Below are 23,801 nucleotides of genomic sequence, written 5' to 3' on the forward strand. Positions count from 1 at the left end.
TGTCGGCTCAGAGAAGGTGAAGTGTCGGGGATCGGTGGCAGTGGTGGGGTGGTGTCAGGGATTGGCGGCAGCGGTGGGGAAGTGTTGGGGATCGGTGATGGCAGTGGAGAGATGACAGGGATCGGTGATGGCGGTATGGAGGTGTCTGGGTTCTGCATTTATCTTGTAACCAGAGATCATGATTTTTTATTTGGTAAGAATTAAACCTTATTTCATATTTGAAAATCCTTCCATTGTTTTTTTTTTTGTTGTTGTTTAACCACTGATACAAGTATTCTACTGTTAGTACTAGGCTGCTTAAAGCCATTATTCAGTTATCTGAAAAATCTAGTTAACCAAAAAACATCTGGTACAAAGCTTTTTGGATAACTGGAAACCCACTGTACTCCAATGGCAAGGAGTTCAAGTTCTGATGCACAACCCACAAGAGAGGGCTTGGTAGGTGCAAATGGGGCATTCTATCTTTCTGAATTTGAAGGATGGAGTAAGTTGGTCTAACCCTGGAAAGAGTGTGGATAACGACGCCACAGTTGCATTCTTAGCCCTGGCTCATGGATTCACAAATGATTATCCCTGCATATCAATATTATTTCAGTGATGGCTTTACTGGTAGTTGCAATTAAGAAATGCCAAGATATCTTAGCCCAGCAAATTTGAGTGCTGTTGTACTTAAATTTAGACATTATTCCTTAGTACATCATGCTGTGTTGTCTTAGTGCTAGCTTATAGTTTTGTTTACTTCACTATGTTTTTTGAAGATTATCTTTTCCAATCAGTGAAAGCAGGGAAACACGCGTATAGTAACTGTGGAATGCGCAACATTTGCTGCCTGGACTTCCTTGTTGGAGCACAGAAAAGGAGAAGGAAAAACATAGGATTTTGTTGACTGTGGTTAAGTGAAAAAGCACACAATTGCTGTAGAAACTCAGCAGGTGCCTTCATGTCGCAAAGGTGAAGATGCATCACCAACGTTTCGGGCTTGAGCCCTTCATCAAGGTGTGGGGGGACATGAGAGATATCCGAACAGAAGGGGAGAGGAGGGGTGCTGAGGTTGGGAGATGATAGGTGGAGTTGGGGGGAGAAACACCACAGGGGGTGAAGGAGTCTAGGCTGGGTGAAGAGAGAAAGGAAGTAGGAACTGGAATAACTAGTTAAAGTGGGGGGGGGGGGGGGGAGGGGGAAAAAGCAAGTTTATTAATGGAATGCAGTGAACTCAATGTTCTTGCCCTTATGTTGGAGGGTGCCCAGTGGAAAAATGAGGTGTTGTTCCTCCAATATGCGTGTGGTCAGGATGGGGCAGTGTCAAAGGCAATGGACAGACATGAGTTTGAGAGTGTGATGCAGAATTAAAATGGTTGGCTATGGAGAGGTCACTTTTGTTGCGGACAGAGAGGAGGTGCTGGGCAAAGCGATCTCCTAATCTGTGACCGGTCTCTCCAATGTAGAGAAGGCCACAGAGGATGCACTGGATGCAGTGAGTGAGTTCTTTGGAGATACAGGTGAAGTGTTGCTTCACCTGAAAGATCTGTTTGGGACCTCGGACCGTGGTGAGGGAGAAAGTGTTGGTGTAGGTATTACACCTCCTACGACTACAGTGAAAGGTGTCAGGGGGCAATAGGTGTGGAGGGAAGAGTGTACAAGGGAGTCACAGAGGGAGCAGTCCCTACGGAAGGCTGAGAGGGGAGGAGAAGGAAAAATGTGTCTGGTGGTGGGGTCCTGTAGTAAGTACCAGAAATTCTGGTGGATAATATGTTGAATGTGGAGGCTGATCGGGTGGTAGGTCCGGACGAGGGAGATTCTGTGCTTATTGTTTCTAGGAGCAGAGGGGGCTAGGGCAAATGAGTGCGGAATGGAGGAGATGCGGGTGAGGGCCGAGCGGTGGAGGGGAAACGATGTTTGTGGAAGAAGGCAGATATTTCAGAGGCTCTGGACTGGACGACCTCGTCTTGGGAGCAGATACGGCAGAGACAGAGAAATTGAGAGAAGGGGATGGAATCCTTGCAGGGGCCAGGGTGTGAGGACGAGTAGTCCAGGTAGTTGTAGGAGTTAGAGGGTTTGTAATAAATGTCAGTGGAGAGTCTGTCTCCTGAGATGGAGACAGAGAGATCCAGAAAAGGGAGTGTCATCAGAGATGGACCAGGTGAGTTTGAGGTTGGGGTGGAAATTTGCCACTGAATTGATGAAATTGACAAGCTCATCGCGGGTGCATGAGGCTGCCCCAATGTAGTCATTGATGTACTGGAGGAAGAGTTGGGGGGGGTCTTGCTTGTGTAGGCTTGGAGCATGTTTTGTGCCATAAAACCCACAAACAGAGAGGCATAGCTGGGACCCATGTGGGTACCCATGGCTACTCCTTTAATCTGGAGGTCGTGGGATAAATTAAAGGAAAAATTGTTAAGGGAGAGGATGAATTCTGTCAGGTGAAGAAGGGTGATGGTGGAATGTGACTGCTCAGGTCCGAGGTCCAGGGAAAAGCAAAGTGCTTTAAGGCCTTCTGTGTGGGGAATGGAGGTGTGAAGGGATTGGACATCCATTGTGAAGATGAGGCGGTCTGGTTTGGGGAATCTGAAGTCTTGGAGGAGGTGGAGGGTGTGTGAGGTGTCGCGGATGTAGGTCGGGATGGATTGAACTAGGGAGAAAAGATGGAGTCAAGATAGGATGGTTAGGTTTATATACCTTGGTCGAAGGTAGAAACAGGTGTTGCGAGGATGGGAGACAATGAGGTTGGTGGCCATGGAGGGGAGGTGACCAGATGTGATGACTGTGGCTTAATGGATGATGGTGTGATCCTGTCAGAGGGGTAGGTAGAAGGAGGTGTCTAAGCGCTGTCGACTGGCCTCAGTAAGATAGAGGTCAGTGTGCCAGTCTACAACAACATCACCCTTGTCTGTGGGTTTTATAGTGAGGTTAGGGTTGTTGCGGTTAGGGTGGAAAGCAGAGTGTTCGGAGGACGTGAGGTTGGAGTAGGAGGAGGGGGTAGTTGGAGTAGGAGATGGTTGATGTCCCAGCAGCAGTTAGAGATAAAAAGGTCTAGAGCTGGCAGGTGGCCTGGATGAGGTGTCCAGGAGGAGGAAGAGGTCTTGACGCAAGAGAAAGGGTCTTGGGGGAGTGTGGGAGAGTTGCGGCCAAAGTAGTGCCCTGGAGACGGAGGCAATGGAAGAAGAGTTCAGCATTGTGGTGTGCACTGAACTCACTGAGGTGTGGATAAAGGGGGACGAAGATGAGGCCTCTGCTGAGGAGAGAGTGCTCTCCCTCCAAGAGCAGAAGGTCAGAGGAGATAGTAAAAACTAGACAAGAGACAGAGTGGGAGTCAGTGTGGTGGAGGGTATTGGGGGGAGGGTTGGAGAGGTCTGAGGATGAAGGAGGGAGGTGGCGGAGGTTGGAGGGGGCAGGAGGTTTGGGGGGATTGGCAGGGGGAGAAAGTTTGTGGGGTTTGGGGGGAGGGGGTAGGAAAGTGTGTGGGGATGGATGGGGAGGGAGAGAGAGAGGGGAGAAAGAAGGATAGGAGGGGTAGCCCAAGGGAGGGGGGAGAAAGAGGATAGGTGGTTAGAGGGTTGGGGAGGGGGGGACAGCGAGGGGTAGATGGGGATTGAGTAGTGGGAGGTTGGGGAAGGAGGAGTGGGGGGGTTAGTAAAGTGTAATCAGTGTCAGCAGTGAGGAAGGCTCCAGCATCTTCTGCAGGTCCAGTTCTGGAGTCAGCAGTGGTGGCGTCAAGAGCTGCGGGGAGTGGGGGGGTGTTGGAGCTTGGATTGGGGTGGGTGGTAGTAATGTGGGGAGTTCCGTCAGGTGAGTGACTTGGGGCCCGGATACCAGTAGGAGATGGTGTCTGTGGCTCAAGTTAGTAGGGTAGTGGTACGGGTGGCCATGGCAGTGGGAGCTCCATAGATGCAGCCGCCGGGATCTGAGTCCAGGTCGGCAGCCGTGGTGGTGGGAGCTCTGGAGGGCAGGTGACTGGGGCCAATATGGGGATCCAGTGGAGGGTCAATCCAGGGAGACGAGCTTACGATCTTTGATGGATGCCAGGTGAGTGTGGAACAGGTAGTTGAACGCGTGGATTCGGTGCCAGATGTAGTACAGGAGAGGTTCGCTGCAGGACACAGCCAGTGAGGTCCGGATTTATCAGAGGTAAAACACAGGATACTGTTGACATTGTGGTTAAGTGAAATAAAATCACACAAATGCTGGAGAAACTCAGCAGGTCAAACAGTACCTTTATGTCTTCTTCTTTGGCTTGGCTTCGCGGACGAAGATTTATGGAGGGGGTAAAAGTCCACGTCAGCTGCAGGCTCGTTTGTGGCTGACAAGTCCGATGCGGGACAGGCAGACACGGTTGCAGCGGCTGCAGGGGAAAATTGGTTGGTTGGGGTTGGGTGTTGGGTTTTTCCTCCTTTGCCTTTTGTCAGTGAGGTGGGCTCTGCGGTCTTCTTCAAAGGAGGTTGCTGCCCGCCAAACTGTGAGGCGCGAAGATGCACGGTTTGAGGCGATATCAGCCCACTGGCGGTGGTCAATGTGGCAGGCACCAAGAGATTTCTTTAGGCAGTCCTTGTACCTTTTCTTTGGTGCACCTCTGTCATGGTGGCCAGTGGAGAGCTCGCCATATAACACGATCTTGGGAAGGCGATGGTCCTCCATTCTGGAGACGTGACCCACCCAGCGCAGCTGGATCTTCAGCAGCGTGGACTCGATGCTGTCGACCTCTGCCATCTCGAGTACTTCGACGTTAGGGATGAAAGCGCTCCAATGGATGTTGAGGATGGAGTGGAGACAACGCTGGTGGAAGCGTTCTAGGAGCCGTAGGTGATGCCGGTAGAGGACCCATGATTCGGAGCCGAACAGGAGTGTGGGTATGACAACGGCTCTGTATACGCTTATCTTTGTGAGGTTTTTCAGTTGGTTGTTTTTCCAGACTCTTTTGTGTAGTCTTCCAAAGGCGCTATTTGCCTTGGCGAGTCTGTTGTCTATCTCATTGTCGATCCTTGCATCTGATGAAATGGTGCAGCCGAGATAGGTAAACTGGTTGACCGTTTTGAGTTTTGTGTGCCCGATGGAGATGTGGGGGGACTGGTAGTCATGGTGGGGAGCTGGCTGATGGACGACCTCAGTTTTCTTCAGGCTGACTTCCAGGCCAAACATTTTGGCAGTTTCCGCAAAGCAGGACGTCAAGCGCTGAAGAGCTGGCTCTGAATGGGCAACTAAAGCGGCATCGTCTGCAAAGAGTAGTTCACGGACAAGTTTCTCTTGTGTCTTGGTGTGAGCTTGCAGGCGCCTCAGATTGAAGAGACTGCCATCCGTGCGGTACCGGATGTAAACAGCGTCTTCATTGTTGGGGTCTTTCATGGCTTGGTTCAGCATCATGCTGAAGAAGATTGTAAAGAGGGTTGGTGCGAGAACACAGCCTTGCTTCACGCCATTGTTAATGGAGAAGGGTTCAGAGAGCTCATTGCTGTATCTGACCCGACCTTGTTGGTTTTCGTGCAGTTGGATAATCATGTTGAGGAACTTTGGGGGACATCCGATGCGCTCTAGTATTTGCAAAGCAAAGGTGAAGATACATCACCAGTGTTATTCCAGTTCTTATTTCCTTTCTCTCTCCACCCAGCCTAGACTCCTCCCCTTCAGTGCTCCCCCCCCCACACATCGTCTCCCACTCTCACCACCCCTCTCCCCCCTCCTCCCCTCTTTTCTTCAGATATCTCTCATGTTCCCTCACACCTTGAAGAAAGACTCAAGCCCAAAATGCTGGTCATGTATCTTCACTTTCGCTACATAAAGGTGCTGTTTGACCTGCTGAATTTCTCCAGCATATGTGTGTTTTTTTTTCCACAGAAAAAGAGAAAATAAGTTACTTTTCAGTAGCAGAGAAAGTGGGGAGGGATGGGTAGAACAAAGGAAAGACCTCTGATATGATGAGATCAAATGGATTGATGGAAGGAAATAGCCTAGCAGTTACAATCACATTATGTATCATTGACATGTTCAAAGTTCAGATTTATTGTCAGAGTACACAGGATTGGTGCCCCCATACCATCATATACAACCCTGAGATCCTTTTCCTGGGTGTCAGGCAGAATTTCTACTTAACAGTGGTGCAAAGATCTGTACTCAAGTAAAGAATCAGAATTTATTTCCATGAACATGTCTCAAAATGTGTTGTTTTGCAGCAGCCCTCATAGGGCAAATGTTTCTATAAATTACATTTCAAAAATAAATAAATAATACAAGAAAATGAGTGATTCATGGACCATCCAGAAATCTGATGGGCGAGGGGAGAAGAAGCAGTCCTTGTGCTGCTGGGTGCTGGATACGTACACAAATGAAAGAAATGTCAACAAAGAAAGAAATGTGAACAGTGGCTGTGGAATACAGAAAATAAATATTCAGAAATAAATATTTGCAAATTAAGGGTCTTTAAATTAATTTCTGATTGCATTTGTTAAGTTTGATGGTGGAGGGGGTAGGAGCTCTTCCTGAACCAGGTCGTGCGAGTCTCATGGCACCTATACCTTTTTCCTGATGGCAACAGCCAGAATAAGGCATGTCCTGAGTGGTGTGGATCCTTGATAATTGCTACTGCACTCCGAAGGCAACATCCCTGTTGATGTTCTCAATAGTGGGAAGGATTTTGCCTGTGATGTCCTAAGCTATGTCCACTGCCTTTTCCAAGGCTTTCCACTCAGAGGTATTGGTGCCCCCATACCATCCCATGATACAGCTGGTAACACACTTTCCATTACACCTCTGTTGAAGTTTGCCAAGGTTTCTGATGTCGTAGTGAACCTCCACAAACTCCTGAGGAAGTAGAGGCACTGATGAGCTTTCTTCACAATAACATTCATGTATTGGGACCAGGATACGTTCTCCAAGCTAGGAATTTAAATTTCCTTTAAATTTGCTCATCCTTTAAGAATGAGGCTGAAGGATTGAACAGTGGGTCTGACTAAATATGGCCAAAAATATGGGCTTGAGTAAATATGGCCAAAATTATGGCAGGCAGAAAAGGTAATTTGTGATTCAGACAAAAAGAGTGAGTTTTATAAAGTTGGAGAAATCAATATTGAATCCAACAATTGCCCTTATGGAATGTGAGATTTTGTTCGTTGAGCTTGTAGTTGGGCCATACTGCAATAGTTCAGGAGGCTATAGTCAAATATGTCAGAGTGGGATTGGGATGGTGAATTAAAGTGGCAACAACTGGTAACTTAGGGGATGTCCCTCAGATGTCAACAATGTAGAGGAGGCCATATTGTAAATGCAGATCGAGTTTGGAAAAATGTCCTTGGAATATCCACCTTGAGTCCGAGTCCATTGGCACTTACTTTTCCATATAACCATATAACAACTCCAGCATGGAAACAGGCCATCTCGGCCCCTCTAGTCCGCACTGATTTAAGTGATCTCTTCCAGTCCCACTTGCCTGCACCCTGCCCGTAACCCTCCAATCCCCTCACATCCAACCATGCCGCAACCATCTTTTCCGGAAAGTCATTCACTCAGCCACCACTCTCCGAGTGAAGAAGCTACTTCTCATGTTACTTCTAAACTTTTGCCCCCTAACCCTTAACTTATGACCCCTCATTCCAATCTCACCTACCCTCAAGGGGAAGAGCCTATACACAGCTACTCTATCTATCCCCCTCATAAATTTAAATATCTCTATCAAATCCCCCCATAACCTTCTACGCTCCAATGTATCCTTCAATGATGTCTTTCTTTTTTTAATTTTTTTATAACTTTATTTATTCGTTCATCAAAGTTATTACATACAATAAGAAAAATACATATTATGAACGATACATTTTTCAAACAGCATGAAAAAAAGTTCCAACCGAATTACTGTACCTAAAACAAGAATCTGATTCACTAAAACCATATATTTTTTTTAATTTTTCAGGTGTTAAATACAATTGATGTAAAAAATTATAATTAACTAATGCATAACCAATGCATCAATCTAGTAACACTATTATGACAAATATCTAACCAAGCATCTTCATAAAAAGTAAAGTTAATATCCTTTTCCCATTTAATCTTAGATCTATCCCATCCCTTTTGTTCCATACTTCCCTGTAATATTTGGTACATCAATGAAATGTATCCCTTCTTTGGTGCAGTCACAAGAAAAGATTCAAATTTAGTCAAAACAGGTAAAATCATGTTTCTACTAAATATTTGTTTTACTAGAGATCGAAGTTGATAATAAACAAATAAAGAATTCTCATTAATACCTAAATCTTCCCTCATTTGATTAAAAGATAAAAATTGACCTTCCTTAAAACAATCCCCCAAGTTTTTTATACCTTTAGATTTCCAATGTAATAAGCATTGATTATACATTGAAAAAGGAATGTTGGTTATTATATAATGGTGTTAAAGTCAGTAATTTACCCTTAGAACCTATCATTCTATTTTTCCTCATCCATAACTTCATTAAATGTTTTAGTATAGGCACATTATATTGTTGTAATTAATTTAAATTCCACTGAAACAAAAATTGACGTGTTTCAAATTCAGAAATATTTTCCATCTCAATTTTAGCCCAATTGGGGGATTGTTCCAAGTCCATTAATAAACTAATACATTTAAATTGAGCTGCCTCATAATAATTTTGAAAATGTGCTAAGCATAATCCCCCTAATGCATATTTCCAGGTTAACTTATTCAAAGCTACTCTCAGAAATTTACCCTTCCATAAAAATTTCCTAACCATTTTATTTAAATCTCGAAAAAAATTCTTATTAAGTAAGCATGGAATTGATTGAAACAAATATTGTATTCGCGGAAAAATATTCATTTTAATTGTATTATAGGAAGATCCTTCCACTTAATCAAATCAGCTTTAATCTTTTTCATTAACGGTACATAATTTAATTTATATAAAGATTGATCATCAACATCCACATTTATACCCAAATATTTAATTCAATCAGTCCACTTCAAATTAATAATATTCTTATAAACTGAATAATCACCTTCACCTATCGGTAAAATTTCACTTTTTTCCCAATTAACTTTATATCCAGACAAAGATCCATATTGTATTAAACATTCCTTCAAATGTAAAAGTAGAGTTTTATTCTATCCTGATTTGAGTCAAGATATCATCAGACACTAACGTGAATTTAATTCAGTTAAAGATGTTTTATGGCATAAAGGTTACAAATTTGCTTTTCATTTTCCTGCTGTGTTGAAAGTGTTTTATGGAAACTGTCAGTTTCAATTCTTTGAGAGTGAGCATGAGGCAATGGTTTTTGCTAATTCATTACCGGATGTCAGAGGACAAAGAAAGAGTCCACCATTATCTCCTAAAAGAAAACCTGATGGACTTCGAAATGAACAAAATGGCAGAAATGGAAAGGGTGGGAATGGGAAGGATCGGAATGGAAAGAGTTCATCTACTCTTGAAATTAGTTCACCATCTGGACTGGAATCTTAAGGCTGAAATTTTTTTTTAATTTTTTTGTAATATGTTAATATTTCTGACTGGCTGGCTGGGGAGGAGAGGATTGCACTAACTTATTTGTTAGTCATCAGTCACTAGTGGGTTATCCACTCCCAGTTTTTTTTTAGGGAGTTACTACATTTTGGAAGTTTTTTGGGGGTTTTTTTGTTGTTTTTTTTTAATTAACTAATACTATTTCTATTTTGAGGGCCTATATATTTTATTTGAGAATTTTTTTCTTTTTTTTTGTTATTATTAATTTTGTGACTATTTTTGCTATTTAATAATTGTATTAGATATGTCAAATTTGAAATTTGTCACCTTTAATGTTCAAGGATTAAGTAATGCGATCAAGCGTTAGCGAGTTTTGGCTTACATTAAAAAGATGAAGATTGATATTGCTTTTATACAGGAGACGCATTTGAATGAAAAAGAAAGTGTAACATTGAAGAGTTATTGGGTTGGACATGTTTTTTTTCATTTAATTCTAAAGCTAAGGGAGTAGCAATTTTGATACATAAAAACTTATCTTTTGAATTACAATCAATGGAAATGAATGCAAGATGTATTCTTAAGTTGAATTGTAAGATTTTTAATGAAATTTGGACTTTACAATATTTATGCACCGAATATGGATGAAGAAGTATTTATTTCGGATGCATTTCTGCTTTTGGGACAAGCTAATGAAAATGTTTTGGTTGGAGGAGATTTTAATTGTGTTTTGGAACCTTTACTAGAGAAATTTCCAAAAAAATGTTAAAAAATCTAAAATGGCAATCTTTGATGAAAGATTTGAATTTAGTGGACATCTGACGACGTCTTAACCCAGCAGAGAAGGAGTTTTCTTTTTATTCATTTAGACATGAATCTTTTTCCAGAATTGATTTTTTTTTGGTATCGGCACATTACAGGTATTGCAAGCAGAATATAAAAGTAGAGTAATTTCAGATCATTCTTTGTTGTTTTTTACTTATGAGAGTTCTGAAAAAGTTTGTGTAGCTTATTGTTGAAGATTTAATACGATGTTGTTTAAAAAAGTGGAATTTATTGAATTTGTTAAGAAACAAATTAATCTTTCATTGGAAGAAAATGTTAATTCTGTTCAGAGTAAATTTATATTGTGGGATGCTATGAAAGCTTATTTGAGAGGTCAAATAATTAGTTATACTTCTAAGGTTAAAAAGAACTATTTGACCGAGAGTCTTGAATTAGAGAAACAGATTGATCAATTAGAAAATGAATTTCAGAGAGATGCGACAGAAAATCAGAAGATAGAGTTGTCTAGATTGAAATTGAAATATAATACATTGCAATCTTATCAATTTGAATGTTTGATTAATAGATCTAAACAGCGGTATTATGAATGGGGTGAGAAAGCACATAAGGTACTTGCATGGCAGTTAAAGAAAGAACAGGTATCAAGGGTTATTAATGCAGTTAGATGGAATTTGACTATTACTTACAAACCTCGTGAGATTAATGATGAGTTTTATTCATTTTATAAGAAATTATATACTTCTGAGGAAAAATGGGTTCGATTGACTCTTTTTTATCGGTGTTGAAATTACCGGTATTAGGAGAAGAAGACATATTGGAGCTGGAGGCTCCTTTTACTGATTTGGAAATTAAATCAGCTATGTTGGAAATGCCAAGTGGAAAATCACCTGGTGATGATGGGTTTTCGGTTGAATTTTATAAAGTATTTTATGATGACTTATCTACAGTGTTTGGAGATGTGTTACTACAGATTAAGGAACATTATGATTTACCTGAATCATGCTCTAGTGCCTTAATTACTGTAATTCCTAAGAAGGATAGAGACCCGTTAAAGGTGTCTTCATATAGACCAATTTCTTTGTTGAATGTAGACTATAAAATATTAGCTAAAGTATTAGCGAATGGATTGACTAAATTTTTACCTAAGTTGATACATGTTGATCAAACAGGTTTTATAAAGAATAGATGTGCTTCAGATAATATTCTTCTAGTAATTAGTTTGATTAATAAACACCGACAGTGCTCCGACCATCCGATGGTGATATCTCTTGAAGCAGAAAAGGCTTTTGATAGAGTTGAGTGGAATTTTTTATTTAAAGTTTTAGAGAAATTTAATTTTTGTCCCTCTTTTATTGTTTGGATTAAAGTTTTATACAATAAACCAATAGCCAGGGTATTGACAAATGGTCAGATCTCAGAAGTTTTAGATTAACTTGTTCAACTCGACAAGGTTGCCCTTTGTCTCCAGCTTTGTTTGCATTAGTAATTGAACCTTTAGCACAGTTGATATGACAAAATTTACAGATACAAGGTATGAGAGTTTTAGATGAGGAGTATAAAATTAATCTATTTTCTGATGATGAGTCTTTCAGCATTTATCCTGGCTAAGTAGTTGGTTAACTGCTGGAGTAGTCTTAAAGAATTGTTGTTATAGGCATGGTTTGATTGTTTTTTTCTTATCTGACACTTTTCAATTGAGCTCAAAGCTCACATTTTGGATCAGGGTATTTTGCATGATCGGGATTTAATTTTAGTTTCTTGTGTTCTGTGTTACAATGGCAAGATGCCATTATCATTACTGAATTCCTCTGCCAAAGATTTTCATTAGATTTTTACTTTAAATAATGCATAGTTATCCTCAGCAATCTTTTGCCCTTGATTCCTTTTTGATCAAACAAAAGAAGTGAAAATTATTTTAACGTTTGCAGAATTTTACAATTATTACTAAGAATATTTTTAAAGCAACCCCTCTGTTTAGCTCTTAATCACAATTATTAACATGAATATTTTAATAAACTAACTTCAGCTTTCCCTTTTTTAAATGAAAAATAAAATTGTTACAGCTAGTCAAATGTCTAAGGAGTAATTGAATATTAATTGCTTCATGTAAATCGAGTAGATCATGTTTCTAGGTTAAGATGCCATTGTAAGAACTTTATATTGTCAAAAAAAAGTTATATCATATTGTGGATGTCAGTTGCATTTCTATTATAAGACCTTCATTAACTGATTTTACTGAGTTTACTTTGCAACTTCCGTTCTGCAAAAGATCCATGCTTGAATGACCAAGTTTCTGCAATCATTTCCAGTTTGATATTATATGTTTAAATTAGATTCCAACTCATAAAATAACATCCATTTCAAATCACTTTACAGCTTCCTTCTTTCTCCAACAACTCTTGTGTTTTTCCTTGCAAGCTGTTTTATATTTCCTTGAGTTCCTTGCTGCCACACTACTGAACTTTTAATGTCCTTCACACCCTCTCTGAGTTACCTTGTCCATGAGCCCCAACTCGTGCGCTGTCAAAAGATGACAAATTATTATGTTGACTGATCAATTTTTCTTCCTATCCCCAATGTTAACTGATACCAATTGTGCTTTACCTGAAACATTGACCCCTTGCTCTTGCAAAACCATAATCCTATAATCATACCCCTACCACCCCAAAAAACCCTTGACACCAGCAACATTGTGATCCACTCTAATGTACTTGAATATGTTGTCTCTTCAAAAATACGAGCCAACCTTTGTGAAACTTTCCTCTAAAAATTTTCCAGTGTTTCTTTTTCCTCTTTCACAACACTGAAACATGCATAATAAGTCACTAAACATATGTAACAGTGTCACTGCAAAAAGCAATCTCACCTCATTGTCCATGGTCTGCCAGAATATTAAACTTTGTGATGCATTGTTTTCAATGCTGCACCTTCACAGACTAACTGACTAGAACTTTCTTTGCTTTTTTATTATTTGACGGAAAAACACCTGCACTGACTTCTTTACCTCTGCCTGTATTTTCCCTCTGGATTGCAATGAACTATCCTTAGTCCCATGCAATTTCTCATTGTTGCCCATTGCAATTCCCAATGAAGTGTTCCAGCCTGAAATCATGATGTCTATTTCTTTCCATGGATGCTGCTTGATCCAGTGAGTTCTTACAGGACTATGTGTTGTTCCAGATTTCTAGCATCTGGACGACACAGTCGGCTTAGTGGTTAGCGCAACACCTTTACAGGACCAGTGATCGAGACTGGGGTCTGAATCCCGTGCTGTTTTTAAGGTGTTTTTACATTCTCCCTGTGTCTGTGTGAGTTTTCCCTGGAGGATCCAGTTTCCTCCCACCTTTCCAAACGTACTGGTAAATTGGATGGCAAGGACTCGTGGGCTGAAATGGCTTGTTACCGTGCTGCATGTCTACATTTAAATTTAAAATGTAATGATGTCTTCCTTTTCACCTGGGTTCTACCAATGCATTGGTGTATTCAGCTACATCACGGTAAAATTCTCAACCAGTTACACTGTTGGACTGATATCCAGGACTGGATGAACAGAAATTGTATCCAATTAAACATTTTCCCCCTCTCACCTCAACACCTGATATATTTGACTGTCTTTGCTTATCCTGGACTTTATTTCACGGCCAACCCCACCCCATTCAAAACCTTCACGGCTGAATGCTGATTTGCAAAATGGGACTGTCAAAGTGTCACACAATATAGAACCAAGCCCTTCAGCTCAGCTTGCCTGAAAGAACCATCAAGTGCCTATCAGGACTAAGTTTTTGTTATCAGCACCTCGTCTGTACAGTGCTATACCTCAATGATTCCAAAGCTCATCAAGGTGCTTGTTAAACGTTGTGAGACTCCCTGCCTCCACTATTTTCTCAGGCAGTGTATTCAGATTCCAAACATCATTACATAGCTCTCCTTGAAACAGTCCTCACATTAAACTCATACATCTAATCTTAGACAACTCTGCCATGGAAAAACATGAGTCACTGTCTATCCTTTTGTAAGTTTGCATATCTCTACCAGGGTCACCTTCAACCTCCTCAGAACGACATAAAGCACACTCTGTCTATTCATTCTCTCCTCATAAATGAAACACTCCATCTCCTTGTTAAATGGAGGGAAACAAGAAAATATGCAAATGCTATGGTCTGAAACAGTAGACGAAAGTACTGGAGAAATTTAGCAGGTCACACACAATCCCAAAACATCAAATGCCTTTCAGGGTGGCACAGTTAGCATAGTGGTTAGGCCAACGTTTTTACAGTGCCAGCGATCGGGATCGGTCCATGGTTTGAATCCCACGCTATCTGTAAGGAGTGGATGCATCCTCCCGTCTCTATGTGGGTTTTCTCTGGGGGCTCCAGTTTCCTCCCACTGTTTAAATGTACCGGGGGTGTAGATTAATGGGGTATAAAATGGGTGGCATGGATTTGTAGGCCGAAATGGCCTTTTACTGTGCTGTATGTCTAAATTTAAATGTAAAATTTCTGGGGACGTTGCGTGACTTGCTGAGTTTCTCTGGCACATTTCTGTACTGCATCCCCTTACCAATCTCCTTTGCACCTTCTCCAGTGAATTCACATTCATGGGTTTTCCTTGGATGCTCCAATTTCCTCCCACCCACCAAAACATAAGAGGGTTGCTAGGTAAATTGGGTGTAATTGAGTGGCATGGCTTTTAATGGCTGGACTAGCCTTCCACCATGCTGTATAATTTAAAACAGTAATTGTGAGATGGCCATGTAGTATCAGATCTTCAACCAATTCCCTGCCAAATTGAGTTTCTACCTTTTCTAGCCTTAACATTTCTCACTTTAGTACAAGTAGAGCCAATACTTCATGAATCTGTATTAAAATGCTCTTATTTTGACAGTGGCAATGCTTTACGTGCAATATTCTGCCTTGAATGTTTGAAAGAGTTATAGTAAGGGCCATCTCTGAATCAACAGTGGGTAAACTTTGGCTGAACTGGATTGCTATTAAATATTATTGATTGCCTTGCCTTATTATTACTTTTTTAAAATTGGCTTCCTAATGTGTGTTAACATTAAAAATACCAGCAGCCATTTGCAAAGCTTAAGGGAACATATATGGTGGTTATTCATTGCGACCACTCTGAGAATCCAAAAAATAAATTTAAGGAGACACAATGCAGCAATGAAAAAAAAGATTATTTTATTCTGGTTTCCCTCAGGTTGGTCAGAGAGTTATCATTTTAATAATGATTTCTATGGCCATACGCCATGAGGTATTCAACCTTGAAATTACGACCATTTTCTAACCAGGAGTTTGTCTTCTCTGCAAACAACCTGAATAAAATTTGTGACAACGGAGATCATTTGTACATTAAAGTAAATTAAACATTTAAAAATTTAAATATAGATTAAATTTAAATTTTACAAATACAGCATGGCAATAAGCTATTTCGGCCCACGAGTCCATGCCGCCCAATTTACACCCAATTAACCTACACCCCGGGTACGTTTCAAACGGTGGAAGCAAACCGAGCTCCCAGAGAAAACCCACGTAGACACGGGGAGAACATACAAACACCTTACAGGCATTGTGGGATTCGAACCTGGTTCTAATCGCTGGCGCTGTAAAGGCATTTCATTAACTGCTGCACTCATCATACCCATATGTTCTTGAACAAGCCATGCTCCTCGACTGTGTGTTAGAAAATCAGAAAATATTTATGAAAATTGAAGTATGCAAACTTATTAATGGCCTATTTTAACAAACTTTTAAGTTTTGTAATATATGTCACTCACATGGTTGGGTTATAATTTAAAATTAGATATCTCATCAGTCAACTCTTGAAAGAATATATCTAATAATCTGCAATTAAGCTGATCATTCTTAAACAATGGAGCCAATAAATTCACTTGTGTTATTTTATTTGGTGTTAAAACAACATTGTGGCCACTCTAACGTTTGTGGAAATCACATAAAAAGCAAGAACTTCAAATGTCAGGTTCATAAAGTATTGTCAGATGTTCCTGGGTGATGTTCATATTCATATTTGTCACAGCTGTGACAATGTAACTGAGGCGTGTGGCATTTGCAGTTTTCTCCAAAAGGACAAAATCAGTATAGAAGTTAAACTCTTCAAGCTTCTGGAGGTGCTGCTGATAAATGAATGGATCCAACGACAGGCGGATGATCTGAAAGGGTCAGAGGAACCTTGTCAGGATGCTGAAAAACTGAGGCGAGTTCTTTGTGCAGCTGGTCACGATGACTCTTTGGGGCGACAGTCAAGCATCCCTGGCAGAAGTCCCCAGGAATGGCTTTATAAAGGCACAACTGCATTCTCTGAGTGTCTGACCTTTTGGAAGAGCCCAAGCTGTCTGGGCTAGAGGAAAAGTAGATTGTGTCCTTAACTTGAATGTGGAGTCTAAGTGTCCTGCGCAGTATGACAATGAGCATCACACTGGGGAAAGTGGCAGAGATCTGCAGCAGGAGCTTTGAATTAAGCAATTTTAGGTCATTGAGAATGACACTCTTCCTCTTTCCACCCACCCCTCCCCCTCCCCCAAATCTCCCCACTCCCCAAATGACAAAGCATGAGGCAGTATGTGAAATTATTATTAAGTTTGTAGAAGTTATTGACTTGTGAAAACAAAATGCAGTTTGAATGATGAGCTTTAAATGTTGCAACTTCAGGGGAACCTGGAGGAGTAAAAGTTGGCTGTTCTGCAGAGATATAGCAGCTATTCTTTTTCAGACCAGAGAAATTGAAAATCTCACTGCAGGTGAATTTTCTGGATTGCATTAGTGTTGATATCATTTGAGGAAGTAGGACATAAGAGAGAATTTGTGTGAGGAAAACTCAAACGCTCACTCCGAAATATATGCTGACATCTTAGAAGGGTGTCTAATCTTTTTTTTTTGTTTTGGAACTTATTTAAGTGAACTTTCAGCTCAACATTTCTTTCAAGGAACCAAAAATATAATTTTATCCTCCAGAAGTTGGAATTCTTCTAATTTGAAGGAGTTGTCCGCACAGTTATTAATAACACTTGGCAACTCGAGGGAAGACACAGCAATGGAGTTCAAAATGCAATTCCATAAGTCAGATTGGCATGATTTTAACGGTTTAGATTGTGAGCTGGTCACGAAAATAAAACATTAAGATGACGGAATCCATTGATATTTGGATAAGTTTGTAACAACCTTCTTTAATTAAAAAGAATGCATTTTGGAAACAAGGGCAATGTTAAAATTCCTGAAAGAAATTATGAGAAGATGCAACTCTTTGGAACTCTTTTGACACCTACTTACAAAATAAATCCTTTGTGTTTACAGTACAGGCCAGCTCCACTGTTTTTGATTATGGATGAACTGAAAACTTAGACTTTCATACGGCTCACCCATGCAAAACAGCCCTGCCAAGATTCCTTTGTTCTTCCCCATGTTCTTATTTATGCCTCACCACCATTTTTAATCTTCCCTGACTAATTTGCATTCTACAATGATTTTGTTCACTCCCATATTACTAAAATATTTTTTTGATTCACACCAGTTTGTACTAGAGTTCTTAATAGTCCTGTAGAGCTGATATTTTTCTACTAAATCACTTGATAGGTGATCTCATTTGCTTGGATGAAAGGGACACATCAACGTGCCTCAATCATATTGAGCAAAGGATGAAAAAAATCACGTTGAAAGGCATCATCAGGGTGGCACAGTTGGCGTAACGTTTAGCGTAACACCTTTAGAGCCCGAACGATCAGGATCTGGGTTTGAATCCCGCACTGACTGCAAAGAGTTTGTACGTTCTCCCCATGTCTGCATGGGTTTTCCCCGGGGGCTCCAGTTTTCTCCCACTGTTTGAAACATACTGTGGGTTTGTAGGTTAATTGGATGCAAATTAGGCGGCATGAGCTCGTGGGCCGAAATAGCCTGTTACCAAGCTGTGATGACTATTCCATATACCTTTGTTGATGTGAAAATGAAGGTAGGAATGGGTTCTTGTGAACTCTCAAGGTTAAATTGTAGATATTTTATTAAAATAGAAGCATTTATACATTGTATGAGTCTATATCTTTGCCATCATTCTTTGGGTGATAATCAAATCATGATAGATAAATAAAAAAAATGGAAAGAAAGTACAAGAAAGGGAAAGAAAATTAAAGTTCTCATTTGGAACTTAATGAGAAGAAAATACCACCACAGACAATAGGTGTAGTTGGAAATTAGCGTCAGTTAGGATTAGAGTATAATATTAAAATGGGAGACCAGTGTAAGGAGGCAAACATTTCTTTCATTAATTGCTTTGAAGAACCGTTAAATAGCAGCACAGAAACCAAGAAGTGGAGATGAGAAATGAGAAAAGTATTCAAAATGGGTTCTCAAAGCCAAATAAAGATGATAAGAAATGTTGGCTTGAGAGAGTGTAAAAGGAGAAAGAAAAAGTGGGAAAATCCATGATAAAAGCTGAGGGTGTGAGACCAGCTTGTAAAATTAATATTTAATGTCAGACACTTGGACAAGACTAAATTTGCCTTATCTCTCGAATAGCAGTCAGACTTGCATTTTCACAGTAAAATCCTCTCCAGTTGAAAATAGATCATAATGACTCATACGTCAAAATGACTTCAGGAAAATTAAGTGCAAAATAAACAATAACAGCACGTGAAAGAATTGAGGCTAAAAAAATCCTGTTTTTTTATGTCCCTTGAATACTGATTTAGCTAAAATGTTCTCCATGATTTGTGAACGCATTTGTAGTATTTCTCATGGTAGCTATCAAACAAACCCTAACCACCACACAAAGTGATCAGACCATGAAGCAACTCTTGTGTGGTCAACATGTTTGGAGAACCCAGTCTTAGAGCATAAGGAAGAACCTCACCCCTAAAGTGTGTTTATTTTTAACAGAAGTCATCACTCCCTTGCAGACAGTCAGTGTTTAGTGGTGGCTAAGAAATGGAATTCACTGAAATTTTCAGGGCGAATTCCGAGTGAAAGATAAGCTTTCTTCAAATTGACAGCTGTCAATTTAAGAGTTGATGACTGTGGCTAATTTTCAAGCGAGGTGGAAAGAAGTGAAGGCCAAATGAAAACAGAGTGACTTCTTTAAATGGTAGCAGAGGAAGAGGGGTGAAAAGTTTCTTCAATAGTTGACCCCATCTTCTAAGCATTCCAGGGAGGGTACTCCAGCTTTCTCCAAATGAGGAGCAACATGTCAAGCCATTATTTTATTAGCCTCTCGTCTGGCACTGAGGTCATCAACAATTTCAACCACACTAATCTGAAGTAAGTCTTACCATGGTGTCAACAGCTTCACCACCAGAGGAAAGAACTCCCTGGATTCGGTGTGCAACAACATCCAAGATGGTTACTCAGATCACATATCCTTCATGCAGATTACTGACAAAACAACTAAGTCGGTTCGCAGGTAGATAATTACATGGGAGTTGGGGGGGGTGGGGGAAGTGATGTGGGGTGGGCACAGCAGCACTATAAGACTGCTTTGAGACCACGAACTGGAATCTGGATTTATTGTCACGTACAAGTTATGAAATTCAGTGTTTTGGAGCTGTTTTAAGGAGGCAGGCCACCTGCAACGGTCATATATACAAGCTCAGTGACTGGCCACATCCACATGTGCACTGAGGATGTCACTGAGATCAAATGCTTCACAAGCAGGACTTAGCAGAAACCATGGTCGGATGCAGAGGTCGTGCCCTTCTCAGGGGTTGTGATGCTGCCTTCAGGACAGGGTGTAAGATGGCACTAAGATCAACCAGGGCTGAACTCTACTGCCCAATCCGGAAGGCAAAACATGGGTATGAACAGCATATCCATAGACAGCTGTGTGGCATCGGCAATACGAGGTGTATGTAGCAAGGGATCAAGACGATAACAGACCAAACAACCTTGTGAGTTCAAGAATATGACGCCTCCCTTCTGGACGGACTGAACATCTTCTAAGCACTGTTCAATGAGAATAACAGGCTAACACCAAAGAAAGCTCCATGTTCCCCTGATGAATGGACCCCCCTGCATGGCCCCACCTGAGGTGAGGAGAACCCTATCCAAGGTGAGCCCAGATAAGGCAGCAGGACCAGAAAACATACCTGGTCAGGTACTGAAGGACTGCATAGACCAACTGACAAAGGTCTTCACGGACATCTTCAATACCTCTCTGCAGCAGTCCATTATCCCTGTAAGTTTCAAGACAGGCACCATCATCCAGGTACCAAAGAAGACGTAAGTAACAGGCTTCAATGACTACTGCCCTGAGGCACTGACCAATCTGAAATGTTTTAAGCTTCTGGTGATGGAACGCATCAAAGCATACCTCCCAGAAATGCTGGACCCATTTCATTTTGGCAACAGAAGAAACTATTTCACTGATTATGCTATAGTCTTGTCGCTTCACTCCGTCCTACCCACCTGGAGAATGTTGCTTCATTTGCCAAGATGCTGTTGATCAACTTCAGCTTGCATCTAATAAGATCATTCCCCAGAGGCTATTGGAGAAGGTGTCCTTGCTAGAACTCAACACCCCTTTGTGTAAGTGGATTTTGGCCTTCCCAAAGGCAAGACCACGGTCTGTCCGGGTCGGCAGCTGAATATCGAGCACCGTCATGTTGAGCACTGGTGCACCTCAGGGCAGTGTTCTCAGCCTGCTCCTGTTCATGCCACTGACACATGACTGCAACACAAGATCCAGCTTGAACAGAGCCATCAAATGTGCAAATGACGCCACAGTCGTCGGCCTCATCAGCAACAACAATGAATCCCACTACAGAGAAGAGGTGGAAAATATCACTATATGGTGTGAGAGTAACAACCTGAGTCTCATCGTTGTCAAGATGAAGGAGATAATCTTGGACTTCAGAAGGACCAGGTACGACTATCCTTCACTACAGACTGATAACTTGGTAGTGGTGAAAGTAGAGGGCAGCAAGTTCCTCAGAGTCCACGTAAGAAGTGATCTATCCTGAACACTCAACATCTCCTTACTTGTCAGGAAGGCGCAACAGTAACTGCACTTACTGAGAAGACTGAAGCAGGCAAGACTACCCAGCCATTATCATTTCAGCCTTCTATAGAAGTTCTATCGAGAGAGTCTTGGCCGGCTTCAGCACAGTGTGGTATGGTTGCTACAGAGAAATGGACCAGAGGCCAATCCAAAGGACTATAAGAGTGGCAGAGAGGATCACTGGAGTCTCCCTCCTCCCCTCCACCCCCATCACACCCCCCCCACACTCCACTCCATCGATGTAATGTACTGGGATCATGGTCCGAAGAGGGCCTGAAAAATCATTGAAGACCCCAACACACAGCATCTTTCAGCTGCTCCAGTTGAGATACAGGAATATCAGAGACTGCACCACTGCCGACGGTGAGAATACTGAACGACTGAACAGCTCGCACTGGCCAACAAGGACTCAACTATTTATTAAACATTATTGATTTATTTTTATACGCTTATAGTAAAACCTCTGGCATCCAGAATTCAAGCAACTGGCAGCCTCAAGCAGGAACAAAAATAATCGAGGAAAATAATCCAAAAATCAATCAATAAATAAATAAATAGATAGATGGATATAAAATAATAGGTAAAAAAGGCATGTTTAAAATTGTAAAAATAAACCTTCACTGAAGTAACACTTGGTGAAGATGGGAGCAAATATTCAGCTAACGGATTGCCTTGGATGTACTTTGCTCAGAGCAGCTGTTTGAATAAAGTTGTGTTTGAATAGAATGCATTGCCCAGGATGAAGAGTTGGTTGATGCTGCTCACTGTTGGGGTGACTCTCAAAGTTTTTCCTTAGTAAGAGTCACCCTGGTCTGACGCTTTATGTGTAAACTGGTGGGAGGGTGGGGAGAGTTAATTGTCAATATTGTTATTGTTCATCTTTTGGGCGGTTCTGTTGACGGCAGGAACCCAAAGATGCAGTGACAGTTAAATGTTTTCAAAGAATGAGACTGAAAATAAAGTAAAATGCTTTAAGGTTTATATATTCATTAAAGTGAAGTTTGTCCAGTGTAAGTACAGTGCATATGTTTATCTTTTGTCTTTCAAACTGTTCATTCTTAATGCAGGCGCATTAGTTAGGCATTGTAAAAGTAAGTCTCAAGCAACTGTAAAATACACTTAACTGGCATCTACCAATACCCATAGGTGCTGGATACCAGGAGTTTTATTGTATGTATATTTGTCCTGCATATGTATTGCTTGTCTGCATGTGTGGTATGTCTGGTGTGTTTGCATGTTTTGCACAGAGGACCAGTGAACGCTATTTCATCAGTTTGTACTTGTGCAATTGGGTGTTAAATAAACTTGAACTTGAACATACAATGGTCTGCCATGCACCATTGTGATGGGGCTGACATCCCAAGCAACAAAACTCATTGGAAAACGACTCTCGGTTTCCTCAAGCCACCATAACATCTTCATTTGAGACTTTCCAGGTTTTTAGGAGAGATTTCACTTCCTGAATGTTCAATTATATTTTGACCAGGAGCAGATGATCATGTGGTTCATGACCAATATCCAATTGTTCACGTTGCAGCAGACGGCTGTAACCATCTGCTGACACTGCACCAGTTTGACAGTAGATGCAATGCGAGTATTACATGGATTGATGTTCACTTCTGACCAACTGGCTTCTGGTCTCTTGCAGTCTTGTCACAAGGGAATGGTACTCATGGAGCCCAGGCTGCTTGCACAATCTGAATGAAGCCCACATTGATGTAATAAAGTATCTTGCAACATAGAGTATTTGGATGATGTGTCAACATTGATGGAGCTACATCAGCATGCAATCTGGGAGTTGTGTGCAAGAGACTTAGAATAATGCTGCATATTAGAGAACATCTCAGGCATATTTAGGCTTCTGAGGTTGTTCTGGGTCATAGACATTGTTGGTGGGTCTGATGCAACATCTGTAAAAATGGAGCAATAAAGATTAGAATTGAATGTTTCATTCAATTGCTGGAACAATAGTGTGCTTTTCAAATAAGCAAGTTCTTGATTCAATGACCTGTACAGACAGGCCAGAATCAATTGGCTCATGATTCATACTTTTGAAGAAGGCACTATGATCTTCAAAGACAGAAATGATGTGGTGGAGCATGTGATGAGACATTTTGGAGAAACATGTTACTGAACCAGACGCATTTTGCAACAAGAAGAAGTTGACCATTCTGTGGGGAAGACAGGATTGAAGATACAGAAACCAGATAAGGTACTGTTACATGTTATTCCTGTTCAAAGGAGAACACAGAACAAGTGGCTTTTGAAGGAGGAAGACCTGATTGTCTCTTTAAGTTAAAGAGGGCAGCCTTGTTGTATCCATGGAAATGGGCACTTTTGATTGAGAAAACAAAAGCAATCTTGCATTTGAAACAAGCATTTTTATATGGTTACTTCGTTCAGCCCTTGCCTGATTTTGTGAAATCATCATGGAAGAAAATAAAATAAAAGAAATAGAAAAGAAAACTCTTTGAAAAGAGAACAGATTCATCTTGTGGAACACAGGTTTTGAAACCTCCATGCAAGAGAGGAAAAATCACTTGTAGGAAGAAACATTGCTCTGAAAACAACTCTACAAGAA

This window comes from Narcine bancroftii, chromosome 1 (assembly GCF_036971445.1).
Source record: "Narcine bancroftii isolate sNarBan1 chromosome 1, sNarBan1.hap1, whole genome shotgun sequence".
Lineage (NCBI taxonomy): Eukaryota > Metazoa > Chordata > Chondrichthyes > Torpediniformes > Narcinidae > Narcine > Narcine bancroftii.